General features: G+C 49.1%; 1 protein-coding gene across 3 annotated transcripts in view; it reads right to left on the reverse strand.

The window, feature by feature from the left end:
- The window catches only part of LOC140392767 (forkhead-associated domain-containing protein 1-like), a 279,760-nt gene extending 269,244 nt beyond the window's left edge, over window positions 1-10,516 (reverse strand). For all 3 annotated transcript variants that reach the window (XM_072478384.1, XM_072478383.1, XM_072478385.1), the window contains exon 1: window positions 10,412-10,516. The gene's annotated coding sequence lies outside the window, so the exon portion shown is untranslated. The remainder of the gene's footprint in view (window positions 1-10,411) is intronic.
- Window positions 10,517-18,665: the final 8,149 nt, after the last annotated feature.

The raw sequence follows: 18,665 nt of genomic DNA on the forward strand, positions 1-18,665 counted from the left end.
CACTCTACGCACTCACTCCATTCACACAGTCTATGCACTCACTCACCGTCTAACGCACTCACTCCATTCACACAGTCTGCGCACTCACTCCATTCACACACAGTCTGCGCACTCACTCCATTCACACACAGTCTGCGCACTCACTCCATTCACACAGTCTGCGCACTCACTCCATTCACACAGTCTGCGCACTCACTCCATTCACTCACCGTCTAACGCACTCACTCCATTCACACACAGACTAACGCACTCACTCCATTCACACACACTCTACGCACTCACTCCATTCACACAGTCTATGCACTCACTCACCGTCTAACGCACTCACTCCATTCACACAGTCTGCGCACTCACTCCATTCACACAGTCTGCGCACTCACTCCATTCACACACAGTCTAACGCACTCACTCCATTCACACACAGTCTACGCACTCACTCCATTCACACAGTCTGCGCACTCACTCCATTCACACACAGTCTAACGCACTCACTCCATTCACACAGTCTGCGCACTCACTCCATTCACACACAGTCTAACGCACTCACTCCATTCACACCGTCTGCGCACTCACTCCATTCACTCACCGTCTATGCACTCACTCCATTCACACAGTCTGCGCACTCACTCCATTCACACACAGTCTGCGCACTCACTCCATTCACACAGTCTGCGCACTCACTCCATTCACACACAGTCTAACGCACTCACTCCATTCACACCGTCTGCGCACTCACTCCATTCACTCACCGTCTATGCACTCACTCCATTCACACAGTCTATGCACTCACTCCATTCACACAGTCTGCGCACTCACTCCATTCACACACAGTCTACGCACTCACTCCATTCACACAGTCTGCGCACTCACTCCATTCACACACAGTCTAACGCACTCACTCCATTCACACAGTCTGCGCACTCACTCCATTCACACACAGTCTAACGCACTCACTCCATTCACACCGTCTGCGCACTCACTCCATTCACTCACCGTCTATGCACTCACTCCATTCACACAGTCTATGCACTCACTCCATTCACACAGTCTGCGCACTCACTCCATTCACAAACAGTCTATGCACTCACTCCATTCACACAGTCTATGCACTCACTCCATTCACACCGTCTGCGCACTCACTCCATTCACTCACCGTCTATGCACTCACTCCATTCACACAGTCTGCGCACTCACTCCATTCACACACAGTCTAACGCACTCACTCCATTCACACCGTCTGCGCACTCACTCCATTCACTCACCGTCTATGCACTCACTCCATTCACACAGTCTATGCACTCACTCCATTCACACAGTCTGCGCACTCACTCCATTCACAAACAGTCTATGCACTCACTCCATTCACACAGTCTATGCACTCACTCCATTCACACCGTCTGCGCACTCACTCCATTCACTCACCGTCTATGCACTCACTCCATTCACACAGTCTATGCACTCACTCCATTCACACAGTCTGCGCACTCACTCCATTCACAAACAGTCTATGCACTCACTCCATTCACACACAGTCTAACGCACTCACTCCATTCACACAGTCTGCGCACTCACTCCATTCACACACAGTCTATGCACTCACTCCATTCACACAGTCTGCGCACTCACTCCATTCACAAACAGTCTATGCACTCACTCCATTCACACACAGTCTAACGCACTCACTCCATTCGCACAGTCTCCGCACTCACTCCATTCACTCACCGTCTAACGCACTCACTCCATTCACACACAGTCTGCACTCACTCCATTGACACACAGTCTATGCACTCACTCCATTCACACACAGTCTAACGCACTCACTCCATTCACACACAGTCTACGCACTCACTCCATTCACACAGTCTATGCACTCACTCCATTCACACAGTCTGCGCACTCACTCCATTCACAAACAGTCTATGCACTCACTCCATTCACACACAGTCTAACGCACTCACTCCATTCACACAGTCTCCGCACTCACTCCATTCACTCACCGTCTAACGCACTCACTCCATTCACACACAGTCTGCACTCACTCCATTGACACACAGTCTATGCACTCACTCCATTCACACACAGTCTAACGCACTCACTCCATTCACACACAGTCTACGCACTCACTCCATTCACACACAGTCTACGCACTCACTCCATTCACACACAGTCTACGCACTCACTCCATTCACACAGTCTATGCACTCACTCCATTCACACAGTCTAACGCACTCACTCCATTCACACACAGTCTAACACACTCATTCCATTCACACAGTCTATGCACTCACTCCATTCACACAGTCTAACGCACTCACTCCATTCACACACAGTCTAACACACTCATTCCATTCACACAGTCTGCGCACTCACTCACCGTCTATGCACTCACTCCATTCACAGAGTCTACGCACTCACTCCATTCACTGTCTACGCACTCACTCCATTCACAGAGTCTACGCACACTCCATTCACACACAGCCTATGCACTCACTCCATTCACACACAGTCTATGCACTCACTCCATTCACACAGTCTAACGCACTCACTCCATTCACACACAGTCTAACGCACTCACTCCATTCACACCGTCTGCGCACTCACTCCATTCACTCACCGTCTATGCACTCACTCCATTCACACAGTCTATGCACTCACTCCATTCACACAGTCTGCGCACTCACTCCATTCACAAACAGTCTATGCACTCACTCCATTCACACAGTCTATGCACTCACTCCATTCACACCGTCTGCGCACTCACTCCATTCACTCACCGTCTATGCACTCACTCCATTCACACAGTCTATGCACTCACTCCATTCACACAGTCTGCGCACTCACTCCATTCACAAACAGTCTATGCACTCACTCCATTCACACACAGTCTAACGCACTCACTCCATTCACACAGTCTGCGCACTCACTCCATTCACACACAGTCTATGCACTCACTCCATTCACACAGTCTGCGCACTCACTCCATTCACAAACAGTCTATGCACTCACTCCATTCACACACAGTCTAACGCACTCACTCCATTCGCACAGTCTCCGCACTCACTCCATTCACTCACCGTCTAACGCACTCACTCCATTCACACACAGTCTGCACTCACTCCATTGACACACAGTCTATGCACTCACTCCATTCACACACAGTCTAACGCACTCACTCCATTCACACACAGTCTACGCACTCACTCCATTCACACAGTCTATGCACTCACTCCATTCACACAGTCTGCGCACTCACTCCATTCACAAACAGTCTATGCACTCACTCCATTCACACACAGTCTAACGCACTCACTCCATTCACACAGTCTCCGCACTCACTCCATTCACTCACCGTCTAACGCACTCACTCCATTCACACACAGTCTGCACTCACTCCATTGACACACAGTCTATGCACTCACTCCATTCACACACAGTCTAACGCACTCACTCCATTCACACACAGTCTACGCACTCACTCCATTCACACACAGTCTACGCACTCACTCCATTCACACACAGTCTACGCACTCACTCCATTCACACAGTCTATGCACTCACTCCATTCACACAGTCTAACGCACTCACTCCATTCACACACAGTCTAACACACTCATTCCATTCACACAGTCTATGCACTCACTCCATTCACACAGTCTAACGCACTCACTCCATTCACACACAGTCTAACACACTCATTCCATTCACACAGTCTATGCACTCACTCCATTCACACACAGTCTAACACACTCATTCCATTCACACAGTTGATGCACTCACTCCATTCACACAGTCTAACGCACTCACTCCATTCACACACAGTCTAACACACTCATTCCATTCACACAGTCTATGCACTCACTCACCGTCTATGCACTCACTCCATTCACAGAGTCTACGCACTCACTCCATTCACACAGTCTACGCACACTCCATTCACACACAGCCTATGCACTCACTCCATTCACACACAGTCTATGCACTCACTCCATTCACACACAGTCTATGCACTCACTCCATTCACACAGTCTAACGCACTCACTCCATTCACACACAGTCTAACACACTCATTCCATTCACACAGTCTATGCACTCACTCACCGTCTATGCACTCACTCCATTCACAGAGTCTACGCACTCACTCCATTCACACAGTCTACGCACACTCCATTCACACACAGCCTATGCACTCACTCCATTCACACACAGTCTATGCACTCACTCCATTCACACACAGCCTATGCACTCACTCCATTCACACAGTCTAACGCACTAACTCCATTCACACACAGTCTATGCACTCACTCCATTCACACAGTCTAACGCACTCACTCCATTAACACACAGTCTGAGGCACTCACTCCACATACAGTCTGACACACTCACTCCATTCACACACAATTTAACGCACACTCACTCCTTTCACTCACAGTTTAACATAAACCTGCACTCCAGACAACAAGGCGGGACAATAGTTAGCACTGTTGCCTCACGCCGTGGAGGAACCAGTTTCGTTCCCGGCCCCGGGTCACCGTCCCTGTGGAGTTTGCACATTCTCCCCGTGTCTACGTGGGCCGAACCCCCACAACCCAAAGATGTGCAGATTAGAGGATTGGCCACGCTAAATTGCCCCTTAATTTAAAAAAAATAATTGGGCACTCTGAATTTATTTTTAAAAACATATGCTTGCACTCCATTAACACACACACATTTTAACATATGCTCCTCGCACAGTTTAACATACACTTGCACTCCATTCGCACTCACACAATTGAATGCACTCGCACTTCACTCACAGTTTTAAATAAATTTAGAGTACCCAATTATTTTTTCAAATTAAGGGGCAATTTAGCGTGGCCAATTCACCTAGCCTGCACAGCTTTGGGTTGTGGGGATGAGCCCCACGCAGACGCAGGGAGAATGAGCAAACTCCACAGGGACGGTGACCCGGGGCCAGGATTGAACCCGGGTCCTCGGCGCCGTGAGGCAGCAGTGCTAACCACTGTGCCACCCTGACTTACACACAGTTTAACACACTCGCACTCCATTCACACTCACTCCACTCACACACAGTTTAAACACAAACATTCTGTGGTGTTGGGTGTTCTAACACACAGAAGAGCCAACACAGTTGCATATGGTACAACACTTGTTTATTTAAACTTGCTATTTACAACTTGGTCTTTGCACTCTGCACGTGGGGGGCTCCCTGCTTGTGGTGTTTCAACAGCTCTTTCATGCTTCCTTCTCCCCAGACCTACTGACCTCCAGGTGTCGTGCTCGTGCTTTTTATGTGGTTGGTGTTCTTGTCTGTGATTGGTTGTGGTGTTGTGTACTCTGATTTGCCTGTTAGTGTGTCCATCATGATGTGTGTGTTTGAATATCATGACATCCCCCCTTTTTACAAAGATATGTGCCTACGTGGTAATAAATATGATCGTGACGTGAGTGCATCTAAGAGTGTGTGTGTGTCGTGTGCAGCATGTGTCTATGACGGAACTATGTACATGGGGCGATGTCGAGTGCGTCACATGAATCCAGTTGTACCATAACATAACAGAAATGCGAACGAGAGAAGAAGAAAAAAAAATTTTGAACAGTTGTCCAGTCAGACGACATCTGGAACGATAAACAACAACAGGTTATCATGTAAAATTGTCCAACTTATTAAACATATGAACTGTATTATAAGTCCATTCTAATGGGTTTGCGACGAATTCGGGTTGACCGCCTTAAGGGTGGATCAAGAACCACCGGCTGCTGTGCAGGCATGGCCATGGGTGGCGATGGAAAGGGCGTGATGTGCGGCAGCTCCACAAAGTCATCCTCGGAAGCCTGTTGAGGATCTGGCGTGTTGTGTGGCTGTGAACGTGGAAGTCGGCGAAGGGCGCGCCGATTGCGGCGACGCACGGAACCATCCGGCATGCGAACCAGGAACGAGCGGGGAGCCACTTGTCGGAGGACTTCGGCCGGTGCTGACCAGCCACCATACGGTTGATGGACGCGTACTTTGTCTCCGGAGGACAGGGGGGGCAGGTCCGTCGCTCGTGTGTCGTACCGACCTTTCTGGCGATCACGCTGCAGTTGCATGTCCCGAAGAACCGCCTCATGGTCTGTTGTCGGTGCCAGGACGGAAGGTACCGTCGTCCTGAGGGAGCGACCCATTAGTAGCTGCGCTGGCGAGAGGCCCGTGGATAACGGGGCCGATCGATAGGCCAGCAAGGCAAGGTTAAAGTCCGATCCGGCATCAGCCGCCTTGCACAGGAGCCGCTTTGCGATGTGGACACCCTTTTCAGCCTTCCCGTTCGATTGTGGATGCAGAGGGCTGGATGTCACATGAGTGAAACCATATGCTGCGGCAAAGGACGACCATTCACGGCTGGCAAAACAAGGTCCATTGTCTGACATGACAGTCCTTGGAATGCCATGGCGAGCAAACGTTTCCTTGCAGGCCCCAATGACTGCGGACGACGTCAGATCATGGAGAGGCATGACTTCCGGGTAGTTTGAGAAGTAGTCTATAATAACAATGTAATCTCTGCCGAGCGCGTGAAATAGGTCAACACCCACCTTCGCCCAGGGGGACGTCACCATCTCGTGTGGTAGAAGTGTTTCCGGAGGTTGCGCCGGCTGAAACCTCTGACAGGTTGTGCAGTTGAGCACCATGTTGGCTATGTCTTCATTAATACCCGGCCAATATACCGCCGCCCGGGCCCTTCGTCTGCATTTTTCGACACCCAAGTGGCCTTCGTGTAGTTGACGAAGAATCATCTGGCGCACACTGTGTGGAATGACGATCCTATGCGATTTCATAAGGACCCCGTCTATATTGGTGAGATCATCTCGCACATTGTAAAACTGGGGGCACTGCCCTTTTAGCCACCCTTCCGTCATGTGGCGCATCACTCGCTGCAGCAGAGGGTCAGTCGCCGTCTCTGCGCGTATGTGGGCCAGACAAGGATCATCAGCTGGCATATTTGCTGCTGTCAGAGTCACGTGTGCCTCAATTTGACGCACGAACCCCTCCGCATCTGGTGGTGTGCTCACTGCTCGGGAAAGAGTGTCCGCCACTATGAGTTCCTTCCCCGGAGTGTAGATCAGTTCAAAATCGTACCTCCTGAGTTTGAGTAAGATGCGCTGGAGGCGAGGAGTCATGTCGTTCAGGTCTTTGTTAATGATGTTGACCAGGGGGCGGTGGTCAGTTTCGACCGTGAATCGTGGCAGGCCATACACATAGTCGTGGAACTTGTCCAGTCCAGTTAACAAGCCCAGGCATTCTTTTTCGATTTGCGCGTAGCGCTGTTCGGTAGGGGTCATGGCTCGTGAGGCATACGCAACCGGGGCCCATGATGACGTGCTGTCTTTTTGCAGGAGTACCGCTCCAATACCAGATTGGCTGGCGTCTGTTGAGATCTTTGTAGGGCGAGTCGCGTCAAAGAAGGCCAGCACTGGTGCCGTGACCAGTTTGTGCTTGAGCTCCTCCCATTCCTGCTGATGCGACTGGTGCCAGTTGAATTCCGTCGATTTTTTTACGAGATGGCGCATGTTTGTTGTATGAGAAGCCAGGTTGGGAATGAACTTCCCAAGGAAGTTGACCATGCCCAGGAATCTTAAGACAGCCTTCTTGTCAGCCGGTCGTGGCATGGCTGTGATGGCGCTAACCTTGTCTGCATCGGGACGGACCCCGGACCTTGAGATGTGGTCCCCGAGGAATTTCAGCTCCGTCTGGCCGAAAGCACACTTCGCACGGTTGAGACGCAGGCCATTTTGCCGTATGCGGGTGAAGACACGTCGAAGACGATGCATGTGTTCCTGCGGAGTGGTGGACCAAATGATGATATCGTCCACATATACACGTACCCCTTCGATGCCTTCCATCATCTGCTCCATAATGCGGTGGAATACTTCAGATGCCGAAATGATGCCGAATGGCATCCGGTTGTAGCAGAATCTGCCAAAAGGGGTGTTGAATGTGCATAGTCTTCGGCTGGCCGGGTCCAGTTGGATCTGCCAGAATCCTTTGGACGCATCCAATTTAGTGAATATGTTGGCTCGCGCCATCTCGCTGGTGAGGTCTTCTCGTTTTGGGATGGGATAGTGTTCCCGCATGATGTTGTTGTTCAGATCTTTTGGATCTATACATATACGGAGCTCGCCAGAGGGCTTCTTTACACAGACCATGGAGCTGACCCATGGCGTGGGCTCCGTGACCTTGGATAGGACCCCTTGGTCCTGAAGAATCTGCAGTTGTGCCTTGAGGCGGTCTTTGAGAGGCGCAGGAACCCTGCGAGGTGCGTGAACGACAGGGATGGCGTCCGGTCTGAGTCGAATCTTGTACGTGTGTGGCAATGTCCCCATGCCTTCAAAAACCTCCTGGTTGTGAGCGAGGAGGGAATGGAGATTCGCGTGGAACTCAGCATCCGGGAAGTCGGATATCTCATCTGGAGAGAGAGACATGATGCGCTGTACCAGGTGAAGGACCTTACACGCTTGTGCGCCCAGTAACGAGTCCTTTGATGAGCCCACAACTTCGAAGGGGAGTGTGGCCGTGTACCTCTTGTGAGTCACCTGTAGCTGGCAAGATCCTACGGACGGGATAACGTTCCCGTTATAGTCAACCATCTTAAGCCGGGATGGTGTGATGAGTGGTTTGACCTTCATGGCCTGGACTGCAGAGTAAGCAATCAGGTTGGCGGATGCGCCGGTGTCCAGACGGAAGGCGACGCGCGATCGGTTGACCGTCAGGGTGGCACACCACTCATCGTCTGGATTGATGGCATTGACCTTGTTGACATCAATGACGGCAACTCTGAAGTCATCCTGGTCATCTGCATCACTTAACTGGAAGTCTTGATGCGTGGGCTGGACGGTCCTGACTCGTGTGCGAGGTTGTCGAGGATGCGCCGGATCCATGGGTTGAGCCGCACGACAGCGGGCTGCGTAGTGGCCTATCATGGCACATCTGTTGCACTGTTGGTATTTTGCAGGACATTGCCCTTTTAAGTGTAGACCTCCACACTTGCTGCACGTCATGACGTCACGGCGTTCGTTGCGCCACTGCGCATGCGCAGTGCGATCTTGCGGTGGGCGCGCCTGCGCAGTGCGTCCCTCGTTGTGGCCGTTATTCTTGGCGCGCACCTGCGCGGGAGACCGCGAAAAGCGCGGGAAGCGGCCGCTGTCGTCCGGGCCGTGGGGCGGGAAGAAATCGACGGCCTGGATGCGTTCAACGTCGTGGGCGGCCTGGCTTGCCGATTCGACGGCTGGGGACCCCCTCCGTGCCAACTCGGACGCCTGAAATCGGGCAAAACGGCAGGTCGCATTTTCATGGAGGACACAGGCTTCCACAGCAGACGCTAAGGTGAGGCTCTTTATTTTAAGAAGCTGCTGGCGTAGGCCACTGGAGGCAACGCCAAAAACAATCTGGTCCCTGATCATGGACTCTGTAGTGGTGCCGTAACCGCAGGACTGCGCTAGAATCCGGAGGTGCGTCAAAAAGGGTTGAAAAAGCTCCTCCTTACCTTGCAGGCGTTGCTGAAAGATGTATCTTTCGAAAGTTTCGTTTACTTCAGTTTGAAAGTGCTGGTCCATTTTGAGGATGACCGTGTCATATTTGGCCTGGTTTTCGCCTTCCTCGAACACCAGTGAATTAAAGACATCATTTGGGTGGGGGCCTGCGTAGAAGAGGAGCATTGCAATCTTCGAATCATCCGAGACATTCTGTTTTTCGGTGGCACGGATGTACAGGTCAAATCGCTGCCTGTAGAGCTTCCAGTTGGTGCCTAGGTTCCCCGTGACTTGCATCGGCTGCGGTTTGCCGGTGTGGTCCATGTCCAGAATGGCAGGTTGGTAGGCAGGTATCGATCCACTCCTGTACCATGTGGTGTTAGGTGTTCTAACACACAGAAGAGCCAACACAGTTGCATATGGTACAACACTTGTTTATTTAAACTTGCTATTTACAACTTGGTCTTTGCACTCTGCACGTGGGGGGCTCCCTGCTTGTGGTGTTTCAACAGCTCTTTCATGCTTCCTTCTCCCCAGACCTACTGACCTCCAGGTGTCGTGCTCGTGCTTTTTATGTGGTTGGTGTTCTTGTCTGTGATTGGTTGTGGTGTTGTGTACTCTGATTTGCCTGTTAGTGTGTCCATCATGATGTGTGTGTTTGAATATCATGACACATTCCATTCACACTCACTCAGTTTGACACACACACACTCTCTTCACTCACACTCAGTTTAACACACTCACAGTTTAATGCACACTCACTCCACTCAGTTTGATACATTTGCACTTCATTCAGTTTAACACACTCACACTCCACTTAGAGTTTAACACACTCCATTCACACTCACTCAAAATTTAACACACTCTATTCAGTCACATCACTCAGACTCACACCGTTTAACACACTCACCCCGACTCCCGGGTGTTCCCGGGAGCCGCTCCCCGGGCTCTGGGACTCTGCCGGTTCTCTCTGTTCCCGGCGGCCGGTTCCCTCCGTCTCTCTCTCTGTGTTGCAGCTGCGTTGAACCGGCTCCATGGAAACAACAGCTCCACCCCCCCAGACAGCGCTGAGAGACAGAGAAGGGGAAAGAGTGAGTGTGAGAAGCTAAAAGGAAGAGAGAATGGGGAGAAAAGGGAGGCATTCAGCAGGGAAGAAGAGAAATACAAGAGAACAGGGGGACAGGGTGAGGGAGAGATGAACAGAATTGAATGGAAACTAGATAGAGGAGAAAGAAGAGGAGAGAAGAGATGGAGAGAACATTAAATAGAGAGGAGAGAGGTGGAGGAAAAAACGGAGATCGAAGCAATGACAGTAAAGGTACAGGGAGTTGGAGGGGTTCAAGAATGCCCAGAGTAAGGAAGACCTTTCAATCTATCCAGTCCATAGGCCCATCATGTTCTTTATCCCCATCATTTAATACCCTGTTACCACACACAACCAAAATGTAAATTACACTCAACTCCAGTAATTCCTCACACAAAGTTGGTACATTCAAGTGAAAATAGATCCACAGAACCAAACTGCTCATCAGGAAATTAGCAATTGCCCTCCAGCTCCAAAGATGGGTCATGGGGGAAATGAAGATGCCACACTCACCCAGGACTGGGTTTACTGGACAGTCCTCTCCCTTCTTACCCACCAGGCGGAAGGAGACCTGGCAAAGATATTTAAGAAGGACGCCCCAAATTGGGCCTAAGCCCACTGGAGTTCAGAACTAGGAGAGGTGAGCTCACTGATCAGCCATGGCTTGACAGGGCAGATATGGTCAAAGTGTTTCCCCCGGCTGGGGAATCTAGAACACATGGACAAGGTCTCAGGGTAAGGGGCTGATTCTTTCGGACTGGGACCTGGAGAAATTTCTTCCGCCGGATGGGCTGTGGACCTTTGGAATTCTCTTTAGCCCAGGAACTTCTGAATGCTCCATCGGTGGATATGTTTAAGGCTGAGATAGGTAGATTTTTGGCCATTCATGGAATCAAGGAATTATGGGTTGGAAAATGGAATTGAGGCAGATCCGCCATGATCATATTGAATTTGGGGCAGGTTTGAGTTGCCAAATGGCCTACTCCCATTCCGAATGCTGCTTCCTGGAGGAAAGCAGAATCGAATCTGCTCCCTGGCACCCTCTTGTGCTCAGGATTACAGCAGCAGCTTGATGATCTTTGTTTGGTGTCGAATATTTATGCTCTCCGAAAAAGCTAAAATGTAAATCTGGTATCTTGAAGGTTTTTTCCCCCCCCCTCCTTGAAAATAGAAGGTAATTTTTCTTCCCAATATTGTTTCTTTTTCTCAACTTGTATTTGCACGGTCCCCTTTGAACATCAAAAGGTTGAATCACTGAGTCAATAAACATTAGCATGAATGATGATTTGATTTGATTTGATTTATTGTTACATGTACCGAAGTACAGCGAAAAGTATTTTTCTGCAGCCAAGGGAACGTACACAGTACGTACATAGTGGACAAAAAAGAATAATTAACAGAATACATTGACAAATGGTACATCGACAAACAGTGATTGGTTACAGTGCGGAACAAGGGGCCAAACAAAGCAAATACATGAGCAAGAGCAGCATAGGGCGTCGTGAATAGTGTTCTTACAGGGAACAGATCAATCCGAGGGGGAGTTGTTGAGGAGTCTAGTAGCTGTGGGGAAGAAGCTGTTCCTATGTCTAGATGTGCGGGTCTTCAGACTTCTGTACCTTCTGCTTGATAGAAGGATCTGGAAGAAGGCAATGCCTGGGTGGGAGGGGTCTCTGACAATGCTGCCTGCCTTCCTGAGGCAGCGGGAGGTGTATACAGAATTAATGTGAGGGTGGCACGCTTGTGTGATGCGTTGGGCTGAGTTCATCACACTCAGCAGTTTCTTGCGACATCTGTGAAATTCTTGGTCACAGAGATGGGGTTTAAGTCGAGGCTACAAGGGGGAAGCACGGTGGGGCAGTGGGTTAGCACTGCTGCCTCACGGCGCCGAGTTCCCAGGTTCGATCCCCGCTCTGGGTCGCTGTTCGTGTGGAGTTTGCACATTCTCCCCGTGTTAGCGTGGGTTTCACCCCCACAACCCAAAGCTGTGCAGGGTAGGTTAATTGGCCACGTTAAATTGCCCCTTAATTGGAAAAAAAGAATTGGGTACTCTAAATTTATTTTTTTTAAAGTAGAGGCTTCAAGGAGGTGAGAGGTGGAGAGGCAGAGAGAAAGGCTGAAGACATCACTGCCAATGTGGACCAAAGGGAGGGAAGAGACACAAGGTGCCCCTGAGTCAGGGAGATAGGATGTTCAGCGGGAGGAGGAATATTGTCGGTAATAGGCAATGAAGAGATTTAAACAGGAGGATGAGAATTCTTCATTTAAAATATATATATTTACAGGAAGTGGGTGTCGCTGGCTAGGACAGCATTTATTGCCCATTCCTAGTTGCCCTTCAGAAGGTGGTGGTGAGCTGCATTCCTGAACTGCTGCAGGCCCTGGGGTGTAGATACACCCATGGTGCTGTTAGAGAGGGAGTTCAGGATTGAAACTCATCGACAGTGAAGGATCGGTGATATATTTCCAAGTCAGGGTGGTCAGTGACTTGGAGGGGGAACCTCTAGGTGGTGGGGTTCACAGGTATCTGCTGCTCATCATGGGTTTGGAAGGTGCTGCCTAAGGAACCTTGGCGATTTACTGCAGTGCATCTTGTAGATGGTACACAAGGCTACCACTGTTCGGTGGTGGTGGAGGGATTGAATGTTTGTGCAAGGGGTGCCAATGAAATGGGCTGCTTTGACCTGGGTGGTGTTGAGCTTATTGAGTGTTGTTGGAGCTGCACTCATCCAGGCAAGTGGAGAGAATTTCATTACACTCCTGACTTGTGCCTTGTAGATGGTGGACAGGCGTTTGGTGGTCGGGGGTAAGTTACTTGCCTCAGGATTCCTAGCCTCTGACCAGCTCTTGTAGCCACGGTATTAATATGGCTAGTCCAGTTCAATTTCTGATCAAGGTAACTCCCAGGATGTTAACTGTGGGGGATTCAGCGATGGTAATGCCATCAAATGGTTATTTTTATTAGTTATTATTTTTAAAATTCATTTACGGGATGTGGGCCTCGCTGGTTAGGCCAGCATTTATTGCCCATCCCTAGTTACCCTTCAGAAGGTGGTGGTGAGTTGCCTTCTTGAACCGCTGCAGTCCTCGAGGGGTAGGTAGACCCACTGTGCTATTAGGGAGGGAGTTCCAAGATGTTGCCCCAGCGACAGTGAAGGAACGGCGATATATTTCCAAGTCAGGGTGGTGAGTGACTTGGATGAGAACCTCCAAGTGTTGAGGTTCCCAGGTACCTGCTGCTCTTGTCCTTCTAGACAGTAGTGGTCATGGGTTTGGAAGGTGTTGTCTAAGGAACCTTGATGAGTTACTGATGGAGCCTATTTAAAACCAAACACAAGTTCAAGCTACAATTCACATCGTCCAAACACTCCAAGCTGGCAGGACAAAACCAGTAGAAGTGAGTCCAGGTAGGACCTGGATTGGATATGGATAGATTCATAGACGTTTACATTACAGAAGGAAGCCATTCAGCCCATCATGTCCACACTGGTCAACAAGGATCTGACTGCACTAATCCCATCTTCCAGCTCTTGGTCCACAGCTCTGGAGGTGGTGGCAGCGCAAGTGAATATCTAAACACTTCTTAAATCTTATGAGAGTTTCTGACTCAAGCACCTTTTCAGGCAGTGAGTTCCAAATTCCCAATACCCGCTGGGTGAAAACGTTTCTCTTCAACTCCCCTCTTTAGCCTTCTACCTCTTACCTTAAATATATGCCCCCTGGTTATTGACCCCTCTATTAATGGAAAAAGTGCCTTCCTATCCACCCTTTGTCTGCCCCTCATAATCTTATACACCTCTATCAGGTCCCTGCTTAACCTTCTCTGCTCTAAGGAAACAGCTCCAGCCTATCCTATCTCTCCTCATTGCTGTCGCACTGTTTGAATCTCACCACTGTCAGTAAGATTAGTGAGATTCCCCTGACTCATTAAGCACTATGCTGTCCGTCTGTTCTACCAGGAGGAAAACAGAAGAATTTAGAAAATATCCCACTCCATCAAATCCTGCAACGTCACTGAATGGATGGGATTTGAGTAATCCAGTAGATCTCCATGAAGGTTGTTGAGTTCCAGCAACTTGGTTCTTTAAATTGGATATTCCACTTTTCCCTGTACTGTTTGTCCAGTGTTTAGGCATTGCCACACACAAAAACAATCGCATTACTGCTGCCAATTGTTGATTGGGAATGTTCATTAAATATAGCCTCACCCGTTACACAATGGAGCAAAAGTAAATTACTGTGCATGCTGGGGATCTGAAATTGGAACAAAAGTGCTGGAAATACTCAGCCAGTCTACAGAGAAACAGACTTAATGTTTCAGGTCAATAACCTTCCATCAGAACTGGGCAAAGTTCAAACTTAATAGGTTTTGGGCCAGTGAACCGGCTTGGAATTGTGGGAAGAAGAACTAAAGGGACGGTCGATGGTAGGTCAGAAAGGAGAGATTAATGGGAAAAAAGAAGTGGCAATGGTGCAAAGCCGATGGGTGTGGGAAAAAGACAAGACACAGCAGACGTGACTAGACGAGGCGTGAATGGCAAGGTCATGAATAGTTGCCGGACAAAAGCAAAGAACGAGCAGCAAAGGAAAATAGGGCGTAGGGTGGGTGGGGTGTCACGATCTAAGGTTGTTCAACTTCATGCAGAGTCCAGAGGCTGTGAAGCCTACAGTCGAAAGGGGAGGTTCTGTTTCTCAAACTTCGCACTGAGCTTCCGTGGAACACTGCAGGAGGCCGAAGACAGAAGGGTCAGATTGGAAACGTTGCCCCTCGAATGTGGACTGAACAGAGCTGTTCCACAAAGCTATCGCTGAGTCCACGTCTGGTCGTCCCAATGTGGAGGAGGGTGGATTACGGGGCAGCGAATCCAGTATACTCAATTGAAAACAATCGCTCTTTCTCCTGGAATGAGAGCTTGGGGCCTTGGACGGTGAGAAGAGAGGAGGTTGGAGAGAAAAAAGGGCAAATTATACATCTCCTGTGCTTGCATGGGAAGGTGCAGCATGAAGAAGAGAAGTGGTTGAAGAATGGGTCAGGATATCGTGGAGGGAACTGACCCTGCAGAATAATGATATAGGTTTGGCGGTGGCTTCACACAGGGAGGTGTCAGAAGTGGCAAAAGGTGATCCATTTAATATGAAAGCTGGTAGTGTGGAAGCCCAGGAAAAGGCTCTAGAGGCAGCACGGGAGATGTAACAACTCCACCCTATCACAAACATTCCCCTTTATTCCCACTTTCCCCACTTACACCTGCTCAAAACCTATATTTCTAACTGCTCCCAATTCTGATGGGAGATCATTGACCTGAAACGCAACCTTGTTTCTTGATCCATAGATGGTGCCAGACCTGCTAAGAATTTTGATTGGATTGGATTTGTTTATTGTCACGTGTACCGAGGTACAGTGAAAAGTATTTTTCTGCGAGCAGCTCAACAGATCATTAAGTACATGGGAAGAAAAGAAAATACATAATAGGGCAACACAAGGTATACAATGTAACTATATAAGCACCGGCATCGGATGAAGCATACATGGTGTAGTGTTAATGAGGTCAGTCCATAAGAGGATCTTATTGCTTTCTCCAAATGCTTATGAGCATTTTCTGTTTCAATTGTAATGGTGCTTTGACCTACTAACAGCATATTTTGTCAATGGTAGGTCAACAGTAATTGGCAAAAGACAAGTTGTTAGGAATTTGGGATATTGGGGTGGCATGGTGGCACAGTGATTAGCACTGCTGCCTCATGGCACCGAGAACCTGGGTTCGATCCTGGCCCCAGGTTATTGTTCGTGTGGAGTTTGCACATTCTCCCAGTGTCTATCTGAAAAGATGTGTGGGGTAGGTGGATTGGCTAAGCTAAATTGTGCCTGAATTTTGGAAAAAAAAGAATTGGACACTTTAAATATATTAAAAAACGGGGGGAAAAAGGAATTTGGGAAATTAATGAGGTTAACAGATGAATTGAGATGAAAACAAAATAACAGACAAGTAACAAGACTAGCAGGCATCTAGAGGAATATTGAGATCGGAATGGCTATATCAGAGATCAGTGGGGCTATACAAATGATAACTTCTAAAGATGAGGAATTTGAAAGATGTAGGCAGCCCAATCCACAGGGTGGGATCTCAAAGAGACTGAACAGTGTAACTGCTAGCACCCTCATGTGGGAAGGAGGCTCGTTCTCCATTCAAGTCAGATAGGCCGGTTCCATCTATGATCCGAACCACTGGGGCCTGTTCCCTCTAACATTTTGAGCCACAGCAGATTGCAGATACTCTCCTCAGACACATTTTGTGTTAAACCAGGAAGAGACGTTTTCTTAGACTTCGTCAACTAAGCGGTATTGCGTGGTAACCAATAGCTGGATTTGACATACGGACATCAAGCTGGATTTGAGTTACTGAAATTGGATGTTGCTTGGGAAAAGGAGTGTCTAGTTCCAGGAATGTGGGTATATTTTCAAATAAAATGGTGAAAGCAAATCATTGCGGATGCTGGAATCTGAAACAAAAACAGAAAATGCTGAACAATCTCAGCAGGTCTAACAGCATCTGTGGAGAGACAATGGGCGGGATTCTCCGATCCCCCTGCTGGGTCGAGAATCGCTAGGGGGCGGCGTGAATCCCGCCCTGCCGCCGGATTCTCCGGCGCCGGTTTTCGGGCGGGGATCACGCCGCGCCGGCCGGGGGCCGTTGGCAGCGACACCCCCCGGCAATTCTCCAATTTGGACAAGACACCAGAAAACATTCAACACTTTGGAACGCCAGCTCAGAGTTAGCACATCCAATCTTAGGCTACTTCAGACTTATATAATGTGAATAATCTTCACCTCAAATACGGAGAACTGATACCTTTGGACACACTGGCCATCAAGCATACATAACCGATGTAAAATAGGACAGGAATCGGATGGTTCGATGCCTCATTTGTGCTTGGTTGTTTATTTATTTAGTGAATGCAAAGGCCCTAAGCCAGGCAGTTTCTTCTGGTCTGCTCTGTGAGTGCGGATAGACCACCGCTGCATCTGTGGTGCATAGTTTGCTTCCTCCCACAGGTACATATGAGGGCTGACACTAATGTCCCTGTAGCGGTTTGTCAGACCAGTGACCAGTCTGGAACCTGTTAAGGCTGGACCACTCTTTCCTTGTAAGGTTGAACCCAGGCAGTAATTAGGTAGAGTCCAGGTTCTTGTTTGCCTTGTCTCCCGATTCCCATTCATTTCTCCCGGTGGAATTTGCTTTGAAGTCCAGATTGGCCTTCTTGATGGAATTGTACCTTGGGTGGGCTGAATAGATCAGCGCAAAGTGGCAGGTTTGAGGGAGGGGAGGGCATTGCGAACTTACTCTATCATTGTATGGGCTATTGCAAGGCGGCAGATATGTGGGGAATGATGTTTGTCAGCACAGGAAGCCATGGGACTGGTGTTGAACATGCTGCTCCAGTAACGATACACATGGTAGCGCACACACACACACACACGTGTGTGTGTGTCTCTATGTGGGTGCTGATCTTGACCAAAGAGGGGTGCAGTATTCTGCTACTGCGGATGAGTGTGAACACGGAGGTTTGGAGGGTGCTTTTAGCAATCAAGTTGTTTCTCTTGCCTAGTTAATGACTCTTTAATTGTCTTGGGGCTGGTGATGGTGTTGGAGTGGTACAGAGGAAAACAGCCAATATTCTTACTCCTGCTGGAAGATACAAGCGTTTCTGCAGAGGACAAGGATCAGGTTTGGTTATAATGCCCATACCACTGATTTGCCAACACACCATCTGGCCTCATACAATCAAATGTAGGCACTTGGCAAAGTCTCTGAGCTACTGGTACCTAGGGCATCAGATCCTTGCTGGAACCAACACCTTCCCAAGCTGAGAGAGTGGGAGGACATTGGAGACCTGCATTAATTTGGCATAGATTATGCTTTGCAGCTTGTCAAAAATGGACAGGAATGTCTTCTCTCTTTTTCTCTTCTCTCCCCCCCCACCCCCCCCCCCCCCCCCTTCCAAATTTACACATGAAGGATCCCAGAGCAGAGTGGCAATGGGAAGAGTAGACTGGTTAATGACATCATGAGTGGGGCAT

The sequence above is a fragment of the Scyliorhinus torazame genome, chromosome 16 (genome assembly GCF_047496885.1).
Source record: "Scyliorhinus torazame isolate Kashiwa2021f chromosome 16, sScyTor2.1, whole genome shotgun sequence".
Classification (NCBI taxonomy): Eukaryota; Metazoa; Chordata; class Chondrichthyes; order Carcharhiniformes; family Scyliorhinidae; genus Scyliorhinus; species Scyliorhinus torazame.